Below are 14954 nucleotides of genomic sequence, written 5' to 3'. Positions count from 1 at the left end.
ACAGCAAAAAAAAAAAAAAAAAAAAAAAAAAAAAAAAAAAAATCCAGATAAATTAGAATATATTTTTAATGACTGATAACAATAACAGCCTGTCAAAATCTGTTGACTCTATCTAAAGCAGTTCTTAGGGAGAGATTTATAGCTTAAAGCCATATAGTAGAAAAGAAAATATACATTTAATTCAATCATCTAAACTTTGCATTCGAAACTAAAAAAGTAAAATACATTAAACTCAAAGTAAAAAGAAAGAATAAAAAGTATAAATCAATAAAATAGAAAAGAGCAAAAAGAGATAAAACCCAATAATACCAAAAGCTGTTCCTTGTAAAGACCAGTAAAACTGAAAATGTCTAAGCTGGACAGATTAAGAAAAAAAGAAAGAAGAGAGAAATGACCAATATAAAAAGAAAAAGCATCACTCTAGACCCTAGACTCATGGAAAGGAAAATAAGGAAATGTCATGAAAATTTTATATCAAAAAATTGATAACTAAGTGAAATGGACAAATTCATTGAAAGGCACAACTTACCAAAATTGACTCAAAAAGAAAGAAAAAAATCTAAAAGCTTTATGTTTGTTACATTTCCTTTACAGTGAAAAACCTTCCCATGCCTGGGGCTGGTGGTGGGAATGGGGATAAACTGGAAATGGGCATGAGAGATCTTATTAGGGTAATAAAAATGTTCTAAAACTGATTCATGTTGATGGTTGTATAATTTGGTAGTTACTAAAAATGACTAAATTGTATCCTTGAAATTAGTGGATTTTATAAGTAAAATTCATCTCAACAAAGCTGTTTGAATAAGATAAACAAAGTAACTATAAAAAATCCTTCCCACAAAGAAAATTCTAGGTCCAGATGGCATTCCTTGGTGAATGTGATCAACAATCTAAGGAAAAATGTCAATCTTACAGAGACTCGTTCAGAAAATAGGGGAGAAGGAAGCAGAAATGGTGAAAATTTCACAAAACATATATTTTACAAAGAACTTGTACATAAGGAAGGTTATATACTACACACACATACAGAAAAAGTATATGTTCACTAAAGAAGATACACAAAAGGCAGTAGGCACGTGAAGAGATGTTCAGCACCATTAGTTTTCAGGGATAAGCAAATTAAAACCAAAATGAGATCCCACTACCTATTACAAAGGTTAAAATGAAAAAGACTGACCATTGTGAGTGTTAGAAAGGATACAGCAGAACTAGTACTTTTATACACTGCTGGTCAGAATGCAAAATGGTGCAACCACTTTAGAAAAGTCTTTCTCAGTCTCTCATAAAGGTAAACATACACTTACCATTCAACCCAACATTTCCACTTCTACCCAAGGAAATAACAATCCACAGGTATTTCTGTATAAATGTTTATAGTGGTGTTATTCAAAATAACTATAAAATGGAAACAACCCAAATGCCCATCAAAAGGATAAATACAAGTGGTATATCCATACAATGGAATACAACTCAGCTATAAAAGGGAACAACTAATATACACTAAACAGATATATCTCAAAAATGTTATAGGAAGTAAAGGAAGAAAGACAAAAGACAGTGTATGCAATATGACATCTTTTATATGAAATTCTAGAAAAGTCAAAGTTAATATGTAGTGAGAGCAGATCAGCCTGGGTCTGAGAATAGGGGATGGATTGAGTAAACAGGGGTATAAGGTACCTTTCCAGGGTGATGAAAATGTTATATATCTAATTTGTGGTGGTTTTTAGTATATAAAGTTTTATGCTTAGTTTATATTTTATAAGCTCATCAATCATATATTTAATATGCATATACTTCTGTTTATGTAAACTATACCACAATAAAGTTTATATATAAGGTTAAGATCCAATTATCTGGGCAAATTTTTCAACTCATCCATTTTTATTATCTATAAACTGAAGAGTTTTTTTTTTTTTGTGGCTCTCTGAGATTTAACATTTCTTTCAGCTCTAATTATATGCCATGATTTTTATATAAGTTTTGATAAAATAACTTGCATGATGCCGCCTCATGAACTTTTACACTTATATTTATGTTGCTTCTTGTAAAACATTATTTCCCTATAAATCCAACAGTGATTAATATTATAACTAATACTTTAAAAAAGGAATTGATAAAAGTGCTTTAGAAACCTCTTTCGAATACTGATAATGTCTTACTTAGGATGTTAAGACCATACCTGTCTTGCTCCTACTTCAGGTCCACTCTTAGAAATCTCTGAATATAAAATGCGGTGGTATCCCATGATATTATCCACAATAGTCTTCTTTAAGCCAGATTTGTCACAGTCATGTCAGCCTTCTTCACATCCTGTCACACTTTAGCAGTTATAAAGATTGGTTCCTTGTGATTTTTCGTTAAGTCTCCCTTTCTGAGGCTTGTTCATCCTGGTGTTCTTACCTATAGGACAAGGTTTCAAGTCCATGGGATGGTAAGTCTGCATTACCTAGTTATTCTAGTCAGGAAAGATATATGGAGAGATGGCCAGTCTATAAAAGGTAACCTGATAGAGTCAAACATAGTTAAGAATCTGGTTATTTATTTTGAGAGCAGCTCAAAATTGTGATATGTCTGCTAAGAGTTGGGGCACTTCTGACTCAATCATAACTGAAAGGATTCTTTAGGGACTCTATGAAATCAAAAGATTAAATTAAGACAAGTTAAAACAACTTTAGAAGGCCGACAGAAATATTCTACATCTTGAAAGAGATAGTGGTTACACGGGTAAATATATCTGTCAAAAGTCATGGATTCACACACTTAAAATGTGTGCATGTTCTCCATATAAACATAATTTGAAAAGGTTAACAACCATTTTACAAGAGTAACTTTACAATGGAGAAACACGTCAAACACTACCTCAGCCAGGAGATCCAGGTTAATATCAACAATGATAAGCCACATTGATAGTATATACCCTTGATGTTATGTGATAAAATTGGCACTTTACCTCTGTGATCTCCTCCCCCAAACCCATAACCCCATTATAATTGTGAGGAAAACATCAGAGAAATCCCAGTTGGGAGACATTCTACAAAACACCTGGCCAGTACTTTGCAAAAGGGCCAATGTCATCAAAAACAAGGAAAGCCTGAGAAACTGTCACAGTTAAGAGGAGCCTAAGGAGACATGATGACTAAACATAATGTGATATCCTGGATGGGATCCTGTAACAGAAAAAATACACTACGTGAAAACTAAGGAAATATGAATAAAGTATGAACTTTAGTTAATAATAATGTATCAATATTGTCATTAATTGTGACAAATTAATATAAGGTGCTAATAATAAGGGAAAGTGGGTGTGGGGATATCAGAACTCTCTGTACTATCTTTGCACCTTCTTTGTAAATATGAAGCTCTTCTCCTAAAATAAAAGATTATTAAAATCATTCTGAATGAAAGACAAGTATATAAAATACATGGGAGTTCAAACATATCCATGAAGGAGGCAGTGTTCATGTTATATAATTTATTGTCAAAATCTGAACATGTTTTGAAGTAGAAGGGGATGCAATTAACAATTGTATCAGGACAAGAGGCATAAACTGAGATGTATGGTCCCCCTAAGTACAAAGTCGTATTAAATATCCAAGCTCTTGTTTCACACTTCCTGTGTTTCAATCCAAACTCTACCACTTGCTAATTAAGTAAATTATTTCACCTCGCTGAGCATTATTTGCAATTTGAGAAAGAGAGTAATATTCACCTTGTAAAATTTGGGAGAATTAAATGAGATGATCAAATTAAAGAGCTTACTTAGCAAATGCCTGGCACATAATCAGTACTCAATAAATGGTAGATGACAATTTGTGTATATTTGGACATTAGTGAATTTTGCTAAAGCATGCCTGCATAATTACACTGAATCCTCTACACTAATGCATCCTCTTGTTTTTCATCCTAACCAACAGTAGTCATACAAATACTTACTCTTTAATAGTTAGCTCAGATGTGACATGACAACTTCTAGGTCCCACCCAGGATGTGTTAGGAGACTGAATGTCGTCTAGAATAATGATGATGATGGTTATCATCATAACCATCATCATCATAAATGATACTGACTACATAGCTTCTTTTCCTTTCAGTAACTCTCACTTCACCTTATCTTGGTGGGTCTGTCAGTATCATGGTCCCAGCACCCAGCTGCAGAAGTGGTACATGGACAAGGCTGAGGCACATCCTCTTAGATACAGAGATTGCTCCAGAAATGGGCCTAAGACTAAAGTAGAGTCAATAAATGTCATGTGAGGAAAAGAGGTAACTTTACCTTTGGAGTCATGACCTCTAATGACATTAACCCAGATCTGCTAATTGTCTTCTTTGCAACAATGTGGAAAGACAACTCAGAAGCAAACAAAATTAAGAGGTAGAGAAGGAGATAGAATTCAGGTGCCATGGTTTGAACTCCTGAGTCCAGCTGTGCATGGACTCAGGAGTTCAACCCTGAATGCAACCTCATGCAAATTTTTTTTCCTACTTAAGCTAGTTTGAATTCCTTTTTCTGTCACTTACAATTGAAGAAGCCATAAGTAATAGAGTGAATTGTCTGTCTCACTCTGCACTTGCCTACAATAGCTTTTATACTATTCATGGTTTCTTGAATTTTTTTTCCCCTCCCTAGACTTACATCTCGGATAAAGACTGAAGTTCAGAGACTTGGTGTTTAACAACTTGGAATCCTTCCCTCTTGGTTGATAATTTGTAAATGTTGGCTGAATAAATGAATTATACAGTTCTTACACAGGTGAGCTCAATTACTGGTCCTCCATCATTAGAATTTGCAAACAGTATGTGAATAGAAGGACACACTCTCTGGTTTGATGCTGGACATTTTCTTCCTCCATTATCATCTCTATTTCAATCTGTTATGAGGTCATTTTTCTCTGATGCCTTGCTTCTCCTTGAAGAACAGGTTTTTGTGAGATAGCTCACACATACTCTTTATTTGTTCATTATTCCTGCATTAAAGTTCAAGGGGCTTTTCTTGTTGTTTCGTGTTAGTCTTTCATCTGTATAGCTGTCATTTTATTTCTATGCATTTGCAATTCCTTGCTCACATTTGCTCAATGGGAATATTCTCCATACTCAGCAGACCTCTTTCAACTGTAAGTGATGGAAACCTAACACAAACTAGATGAAGCCAAAAAAAAAAAAAAAAAGTTACTTTGTTGACTCATGTAGCTCGATGTCCAAGGGGCAACTGAGCTTCAGATACGGCTGGATCCAGGTGATTAAAGAAGTCTTGAGGTGCTTTATCGTTCAGGGTCTGTTTGCCTTTGTATCTTTTTGCTTGGTGGCTTAGTTCTCTCCTGTTGTGGCTAGGCTCTTTGCATTGACAGGCAAGATAATCACTGTCCCAGCTACTTTATAAAATCATTACAGGTCAAAATGCTAAAGTAATAGTTACCTCTATGCCAATGACCATAGAACAAGTACAGAAAATAGCATGAAAGTAATCTAGTTGGGCAAAGCTGAGTCATGCTTTACACCAGGAAGTGATCAGACACTGTGTTGAGAGACTCAAGAGAACTATGTGGGTGATAGAGGAACAATTCCACACTGGGATTAATAGCTGTTCACTAATACAAAGTAAAAAAAACAACAAAAAAACAAAAAATAATTCCCTTGTATTGTAACTAGGGAAAGCTAGTCCTCAAGATAGCCCTTTCTTCATGACTTTTTCCATCTTCCATTCTAAGACACATCTGGACATCAAAGTGGCAAGCTTAAAATCCCCATCACCATCACCATACTCTACTCTAGAGTCTGACTGCCTTGTCCAGCCATCAAAGACAAATATTTAACTCTTTTTGCCTATTACATGTAGGGTCACATAATACAAAAAGTTAACAAGAACTGAGTTCAATTATATTAGAATATTAAATATTTTTGTGGACTCTCCACACCCACCAAGCACATAGTCAAAGCTCATGCAGCCCACTTCACCTGCTTGCATTAAGGCTTGACTCCCACACCTGCCTCACTTCTTACAGCCATGATTGTTTTCCTTAGAATTTCTAAAATATCACAATGGACTGCTTAAAATCTTGGAACAAATGTCTACTCACAATAGCTAACATATGGTAAGATTATCTTCAGTTTGGTGTCTCAGTTTGGATCTAGACTGTACATTATTTAGATCAATCGTTCTCAACCAGGGGTAGTATTGTCTCTGGTGGATATTTGGCATTCTCTGAGACATTTCTGATTATCATGACTGAGTAAAAGACTGTCATATCTCCATGTATCTGGTGGGTTGAGGCCAAGGATGCTGCTAAACATTATACAATGCATAGGACAGCAAACAACAAAAAAATGTGTCACTCCAAAATTTTAGTGCTGAGGTTGAGAAACCCTGATCGAGATGAATACATTTTGGGGAAATTTTTATTTTATTATTTAAATTCTTTATCACATACAGTATGAAGAATATAAACAGGTGAAGAAATAATTATTTGAAGGAAAAATGCAGTAGGCAAGAATAATTATCGATGATTTTAATTCTCTTTATAACTCTTTTCTTTCATTCTTTCTCTTTTTTTTAAGCCATCATGTCCTATTATGGAATTCCAATTGGGTTCTTAGATCTTTAATAGAACAAAAACATGAAATAAAAATCAAAAAGCACTAAAACACAAGAAACCATGGTCCTAGTTCCCATTGTATCTTTTAGTAGAGTTATGACCTGGGAAAATCATTTAATCCCTTAAAAACTAATTTTCCAACTTTTCAATATGAAATATTTATATTAAATTATTGTTTTAAAATAAAATGTTAATCTACTAAAGAAGAACACAATGTAAAAAGAAACTCAAAGAAATGCTATGAGGGGAGAAAACCAAGGAACCAAAAACCCTAATTTAGCTTACCTTCTTTCTCCACAATGGTACTGAAACAGAAATTCTTCTAGAGTCATCTCACTAATCACTGAATTCAATGAACTCTATTTTCCTTTCCAGCTCTAATGTTTAATTACTAAATCAAACATTATCTGTCCTAGGCTCCGTTTTTAAAATATTTTGCTCTCTATCAAGGATTAAAGTTTGACCTAATAAAATAACCAAATCTATCCTCTTAGAAACCATCGGGGAGTAATATTTCTGAGATAAACAGAGAGGAATCTTAGAGCATTATTCGAATACTTATAATCTCAAGAATAATGCCAATCTAGAGCAGGTGACATTTTACATGAGGATGCCATTTTGCTTCTGCCAAATTATGTGAGAAGATGGTTTATTCAAGACTTGTCTAAAAGGGACAGCTCCAAAATGCCAAGCCACAGAGCAAGCCACGTTCCAGAAACAGGAACAAGTGATGGAAGATCACTCCCGACAGCATTCACTTGGTATAAGAAAACAATATGTCTCACATACAGAAAACCAGTTATGAATTGAAAAGAAAATTTTAAGTATGAAACAAAATTTTCTTTGTTAACCAGTGGATTCTTCTAAGAATGTTTATGTCCAAAATTTCAAATAAGATTTTGGAATGCCAGAAAATGAGCAGGAATGTAAGACCAGTAGAAGTACTTACTAAGAATGTGTTCATCTCTTCTAGTTTGTCCATTTGTTGGTGCATAATTGTTCATAGTAGTTTCTCATATTCCTTTCCATTTGTGTGGTATCTAGGTGTAATGTACCCTCTTTCATTTATAATTTTGTTTATTTGAATCCTCTTTTATTGTCTTGATAAGTCTAGCTAAAGGTCTGTGTGTTTTTTTTATCTTTTCAAAAAAACTCAAGTTTCAGGGATCTTTTCTATTTTCTTTTTAGTCTCTCATTCATTCATTTCTGCTCTGATCTTTATTTCTTTCCTCCCACTAACTTTGGTCATAGTTTGTTCTTCTTTTTCTAGTTCTTTGAGTTGTAAAATTAGGTTGTTTATTTGAGATCTTTCTTTTTTCTTTATGTAGGTATTTATCACAAAAAACTTCCCTCTTAGAACTGCTTTAGATGCATTTGATAAGTTTTGGTATATTGTATGTTCATTTTTATTTGTCTCAAGAAATGGTTTTGATTTCTCTTTTGATTTCTTCCTTGACCCACTGGTTGTTCAGTAGCATGCTGTTTAATCTCCACATATTGGTTAATTTTTCAGTTTTCTCCTGGTAAACTAGGAGAAACTAGGAAACTAGGAAAACTTTTAGTTTTATGCAACTGTGGTGCGAAAAGGCTTTTGATATGATTTCAATCTTCTTTATTTTTTTCAAAGAAGACAGTCAAACAGGTACCTGAAAAAGTCCTCAACATCAGTAATCACCAGAAAAATGCAAAACCACAATGAGATACCATCTCATACCTGTCAAAATGACTATTATCAGAAAGACGAGAAACAACAAGTGTTGGCGAAGATGTAGAGAAAAGGAACTCTCCTGCACCATTGGTGAGAATGTAACTTGGTGCAGCCACTATGGAAAATTAAGAGGGTTCCTCAAAACATTAAAAATAAAACTACTACACGATCCAGCAATCCCATTTCTGGCTATACATACAAAGGAAATGAGAACAGGATCGTGGGAGAGATATCTGCACTCTCATGTTCATTGCAGCATTATTCACAATAACCAAGATATGGAAACAACCTAAGTGTTCCTCAGCAGATGAATGAATAAAGGTGAGGTGGGGGGGTGTATATACATACGTACATATTATTCAGCCATGAGAAAGACACCTTGCCATTTGTGACAACATGGATAGAACTTGAGGGCACTATGCTAAATGAAATAAGCCTGACACTGAAAGACAAATATTGTATGATCTCATTTACATATGGAATCTAAAAAAAACCAAACAAACAAAACCCAAAATTCATAAAACTTGTAGAAACAGAGAAAAAAAGGGTGGTTACCAGGAGCTGGGAGGTGGCAGAGAAGTGATATGTTGGTCAAAGGTTATAAACTTCTTGTTATAAGATAAATAGGTTCTGGGGAATCTAATGTACAGTATAGTAATTTACGTTAATAATACTGTATTATATACTTGAAAGTTGCTAAGAGAGTATATCTTAAATATTCTCACCACAAAAAATAAATCGAAATTATGCTACATGATTCAGGTATTAGCTAATGTTATGGTAGTAATTACTTTGCAATATATACGTGTATCAAATCAACATGTTGTACACCCTAAATTTACCCAATGTTATATATCATTTATATCGAAATAAAGCTGGAAAAAAGTACTAAGTTTCTTTGCTTCATGCTTTCTCCTCTCTTAATCAGCCTTACCAATTATTTTGGTTTAAGATTTTCTGCTAGGTTTTCCCTTTGATGCATCTTTCCTGGATGTCTTTGTGAAGAAAACCCAAACAAATAGAAATTCTGTTGCATGGCTCTGTCACTATCTGAGTGTACACTTGACTTCAGAAGGTCTTTATTTGCACTGAACCTTTAAAGAAATTCCAATATTTGGGCTTTCAAATCTAATCAAACTTATCCTGGAGTAGAAGGGATTCATACCTCAACACAAACAAGGTTTCTTTCAACCTATCACATGGGTGGACTTTGAGGGCATCATGCTAACTGAAGTAAGTTGGAGAAAGACAAATTCTGTAGGATATCACTTATATGTGGAATTTTTAAGAAGTCAAATTCATAGAAACAGAGACTAGAATGGTGGTTACTAGAGGCAGGGGGTTGGGGGTAATCAGGAGATGTCAGCCAAAGAGTACAAACTTCCAGTTTTAAGATGAATAAGTTCTCTGGGTCTAATTACTTTATGGTGATTTTAGCTAATAAAACTGTTTAATATACTTGAAAGTTGCTAAGAGTAGACCTTAAATGTTCTCACCACAAAAAAGAAATGGTAGTTACGTGACATGATGGAGGTGTCAGCTAGTACTATGGTAGTGATCATTTTGCAATATATAAATGTATCATATCAACATATTGTATACCTTAAACTTACACAATGTTATATGTCAATTATATCTTAATAAAGCTGGAGAATTTTCTTTGAATTCCTGTTGTTTCTTTCCCTTCTTTCTTTTTCTATTAGTGTTAAATATCTTGGCTTTTTCTTTTTATTCCAAAGCAAAATTTCCCAAGTGACTAATATAGAATAGTAATCCCAAAAAGTGTTTTTTTTTTTTAAAGAAAATAGATGACCAAATATACCCTCTTTTGGATATTCTCCATTCCCATTTGCCAAATAAATTTTCTGAAATCCTGCAGCAAAATTAACTTTTTAAATTGTTTCCTCAAGATATCTCACAAGTGAACTCTCTACCCCAACGCTCTCCTTTATATTTTTCAAGTAATAGCTACTAAAACCTGTGAAGATAGCAGAACTCATTCTGGAAAATGCTGGTCTTTTATTTGTATTATTTCTTTCCTCCTCTTTCCTTCTTTCCAAGAATTTGCAATCTTCATTGTGGCTCATATGTTACTCCCTTTGTAGCAAAGCACTTTTGCAAGAATCCCCAGTGATGCTGAATGTCTGATTTTAATAGTGTCTTTTAAGTCTTCATCATAATTGAGTTTTCTGCAAGGTACAAGAAACCTCCCATCATTTACTACCTGGTTCTCTTTGTCCCTTGATTTTCAAGGAACCATTTATCATCTGATTCTCACTCCTTTTACATGTCTCTTTTCCCCCTTGATTCTCTTTGTATCATCTTATAAATACGTCTTCACCAGGAATCCACTAGTTCTACTATTTCTTTTGTTTTATTTCCTCTTCTTGTGTGATCTCATTCACTGCATGCGTTCAATTACAAGTGTATACTAATGACTCTCAAATCAGTAACTCCCGCCCAGACTCCAGTCCTGAGCCTAAGAATCAAATTTCAGTGGTTCCCAAATACTAGTCCGTAGTTTACAAACTTTGGGTAGGAATTTCGTGTTTCTTTTTTTTTTTTTAAGCTTGGCGTTCATTAGAGTGCCTTCATCATTACACATACTTAATACATGTTGGTTAAATCAAAACTTTGAACCAAATTAACTACATGGCTTAATAATACATCTGAAAGTTTGAAGTCTATTTAACTTACCATTGGTTAAATCACTTAATTGCTTTGTCAGCTCCATCTGAAAATTGGAGAAGATAGACGAGATAATTGCTATGATTCCTATTAACATTACCTTTCAGTTTCTAAAGTCTCTATTGTCTCTTTTAAAATGAAAAGAATCTTGTAAAAAAACACCTAAAACAAGAGAAGCCTTAACTAAGCAGTTACGTTATTTCAGTTTGAATGCATTCATTTAATACACTTTTCTGAGTGCCAAATATGTGTTAGGCACTGGGCTCACAATTTTATTCTGATAACTAAGAAATACTAGGTATAAACAGAAAGATAATTCTAAAGAATGTGACTTACATTTCCTTTTTAAGCCTTATATTTTCCTATATGAGTTTAAAAAATATTCCACCAAATCTTAATTGAAACTAAAATGAGTTTGAAAAGTGGCCTAAAAAACTCATAAATTCACTGTTAAGGGTACCACTAAATAAATATTTATGCTAAAATATTTTCATAATTTTTTAAACTTGTAATAAAGTCAATCCTAGTTGCAAGGACTTAGAGGGCAGTCAAAAAAAAAACTGTACTGTGTTAAACATTAAATAATTACTTCATTTTGTGTTTGCTATAAATTTTGAAAATATGAAGGAAAATCAGAGAGAAAATAATATTAGCCTGATATTGATCAGAAGTGCTGGAAGGCAAAATAATGACATCTACTCATTATCAGAGTTAAGAGATGTTATGAATGGGGCATCTGGTACATAGCAGTTCACGAGCAAAAAAAAAAAAAAAACTCCATAAAAGCATTGAATGGCACCCTGCTCACAGTATTTCAGAGCTACATATATGAATCAGAAATCACAGGAGACTGAGAAATATTTAAATGTAACCCTCCTCACACTGGAATGAAGTACTTTAAAATAAATAGTAGCTGATGTAGACTGACAATTAGTGATAAGGGCACATACTTTTATCCAGATATTTTTACATCTTTAAAACTTGATCTAAATTATCAAGTAAAATTTTACATAAAATACTGAAGAAAAACTGGCATAAGAATAAATGACATAGGGGCCTATTTTTAATATGTGAAACGATGTACTTTTAGTTTTTGTGCTTGGTGGGATTTACTACGTAAAACATGGATGAGTGTTTGTTATCTCCCTTTTAGACCCTCACTGCATTCAGAGTCCAGTCCTTATTCACCTTGGTCTTCCCAACACATAGTTGAGTAGGTGTCCAGGAGAAGGGGCTCCAGAAGGCTACTGAATTCAACCAAGCTAAAAGACAAAAGAAAAGAAATACAAAATACATGCATGATTGATATGATTATATAAAATGTGTGTAAACATGGGAGAAGCCCTTTTAACTGGTCTCAATTTAACTAACCTATTGGGTTAACTAAGAATCCCAATTTTCTTTGCAAGACTTAAAACATAGGTTCATCAACAAAGGACTGCACCAGGATACTAAATTATGGTCTAATACTCTCCCATTTCTGCCACCACCACATAAGCTGCATGTTTATCAAGAATAATTTGTGCTTTCTCTCAATTTTTTTTCCCCCAGTGTCCTTTTTATTACTTCTTTGTTATTTATATAACCTAATGGAATATGAGCATGGAAAGAGCAGTTCTTTTGAAGTCTGTGCTTAATGGTTTCAAAAATACTTAAGCAGGTTACAAACAAAGTCTTGAATTATGTATAGAAAAACATAAATTTAAAAAATTAGGCAGAGGAATATAAAATCTATGAGGATTATAGTCTTGGATCATTTTACAAATACATTTACGTTCTCATTTCACTTAAAAAAGACAAACAACATGGAAATAAAAGACAATGCATTATAAATACAGTTTATACAAGATAAGTAAATTCATGTTAAGAAACAAAATAAAACAAAAACCAAATAACAGTAAATGTAGCCCTGCTTCAAATTATTATAAAGTGAATGACAGTTAAAATAGTACATCTACATCAAACATTTTTAAATGAGTCCCCTCTTTAAATTATTTCTGTCATTAATTGACCAGTGAGGCCAGTTATAGTGAATAAAAAAAGACTACTCTGTCCAAACTAAACATAATATATGATACCAGATGTCAAAATTTAAAACACTTTCCTAGTACCTCTTCTTACTGGTAAGCCAATTTCTTTCTTTGTGCCCATTCTACCATGAAGGCTTGGTCATGAAGTTTGTTACCTCAGGTAAAAATAGAGCAAGTTCAGCACAGAATAACACAGTCACTATTCAGCTTCAAGTCTCAATGCTGACTTATTTTTTTTCCTATTAGAAAAAACTTATCTAATACCCTATGTCAACAACAATATCAGAATCTCAAAATTCCAAGGGATCTTGTACCTAACAAGGTAGAAGGCAGTGTTGGATTAAAAAAAATATATTAATTAGATGTGTATTTTAGTTAGTGGTCTCACAGTCATTTATATATAACTTTTAAAAAACCTCTTCTTGCAAGAGAGGTACCTAGAAAATTATTTTGCTTTGAAGGTCTGCTTTTTAAATTGCATGGTGATGCCTCTTCACTTGCTAAATACCCTGAAAGTTCTTCCCTCTGAAAAGGATTTGCTAGCTGTTGTTTATAGCTAAGGAAAGAGAGCCGCTTGATATGTTTAAGAAGAGAGTAGACATGAGATACTGTCAGGTCTGCACAGGATTGGAGAGGGATCTAGAAGGCCTGGTACACCCCCAGTGGAATTGCTGAGGATTGAGAGCTAAACTTCCTGGGGAGGCTGAGACCACCATGGTAAGGGAATATGTAGCCATGGGATGGATGCCTTGACATGAATAGTCTATGCCAGGACCTGGAAAGCAGGCATTTCAGATGCTCTCAGAGCATCTGAAGCAAAGAAAATCAAGATGGAGCCAAGTTACTGCAGAAAGGGAACCACTGTACTCTGAAAAGACCATGAATTATACCAGCTTTAAGCTACTTCAGCAGCAGGTAGAGCAAGATGTGAAACCATGACTCAGAGTCTAGTTAAGATCACTTATGGGTAATCTAGAATTTATTATAAGTTAGGAAGAGAAGAACATGCAGACCATAGGCCCCTTTGTCAAATCTCTGGGCACAGATAGGTATCCCTGTGCACCTAGAGGGGGCCTACATTGGGAAGGAAACGATGGAACACCCTTTGAGATGGGATGAATAACCTTGATAGTAAGTGTGAACTATGACTTCACTGAGTATTCACCTCATAATGAATTACATTCCCTTAGGAAGTTTAAGTTTTTCTGAAGTACACTTATGGAGGAATAAAGCATCATATTTTATTCTTTCCACATTTGAGTGGGAGCAAATACAGTTTTTACATATATATATATATATATATATATATATGTATATATATATACACACACACATACACACTCAAAGATATATACATACAAATCTAAGAATAGAAAATTAAAGTATCTGGGAGGGAAACCATCTTGATCTCTCTGCAGAGAAAAAAACATTTGTTCGATTGATTCTATGGAAATTGGAATGAATGAAAATGTGTAGTTCTTGTCTTCGTTTTACTTATTAAAATGATTCATGAACAGTTTTGAAAAATAGAAACTCTTTAGTATACACCCTCAGAATGTTTTCAGACAGTCATAAGAATTCATGTCCCAGAGTTAAATTATTCTGATAGATGTAAATATCAATATCAAAGGAGTGCAGAATAAAAAAATTCTTATTTTAATACTTCTTAAGTGAAAATGAGATATTGAGGCAGTTAACAGCTGAGGGTAATATGGGGGAACCCATCTTAGATGACGTGCACAGGAAAAGTATCTCCAAGTAAGAAACATGTCAGGCAGGACAGAAACATGAGAAGGGACTAATTACAAAAGGAGCTGAGAGACAAAATAAAGAAAAAGAAAAGAGAAAGGAAGACAGAAAGGCTGATAGGAAGGCATGCAGGTTAAAGAAAGGAAAGGAAGGAAAGAAAGGGAAAGAAAGAAAGAGAAAGATTCT

At 33.8% G+C, this 14954-nt stretch overlaps 1 long non-coding RNA gene across 1 annotated transcript; it reads right to left on the bottom strand.

Moving 5' to 3' along the window:
- Positions 1–1973: 1973 nt before the first annotated feature.
- Positions 1974–12428, bottom strand: LOC307175921. The gene is made up of 3 exons (XR_013824551.1): positions 12178–12428; positions 10999–11035; positions 1974–2403 (listed from the first exon to the last, which is right to left on the bottom strand). It is a non-coding gene; the product is annotated as an uncharacterized lncRNA (long non-coding RNA).
- Positions 12429–14954: the final 2526 nt, after the last annotated feature.

Source organism: Stenella coeruleoalba (assembly GCF_951394435.1).
Source record: "Stenella coeruleoalba genome assembly, chromosome: 17".
Lineage (NCBI taxonomy): Eukaryota > Metazoa > Chordata > Mammalia > Artiodactyla > Delphinidae > Stenella > Stenella coeruleoalba.
This window is presented reverse-complemented; position numbering and strand designations above follow the sequence as displayed.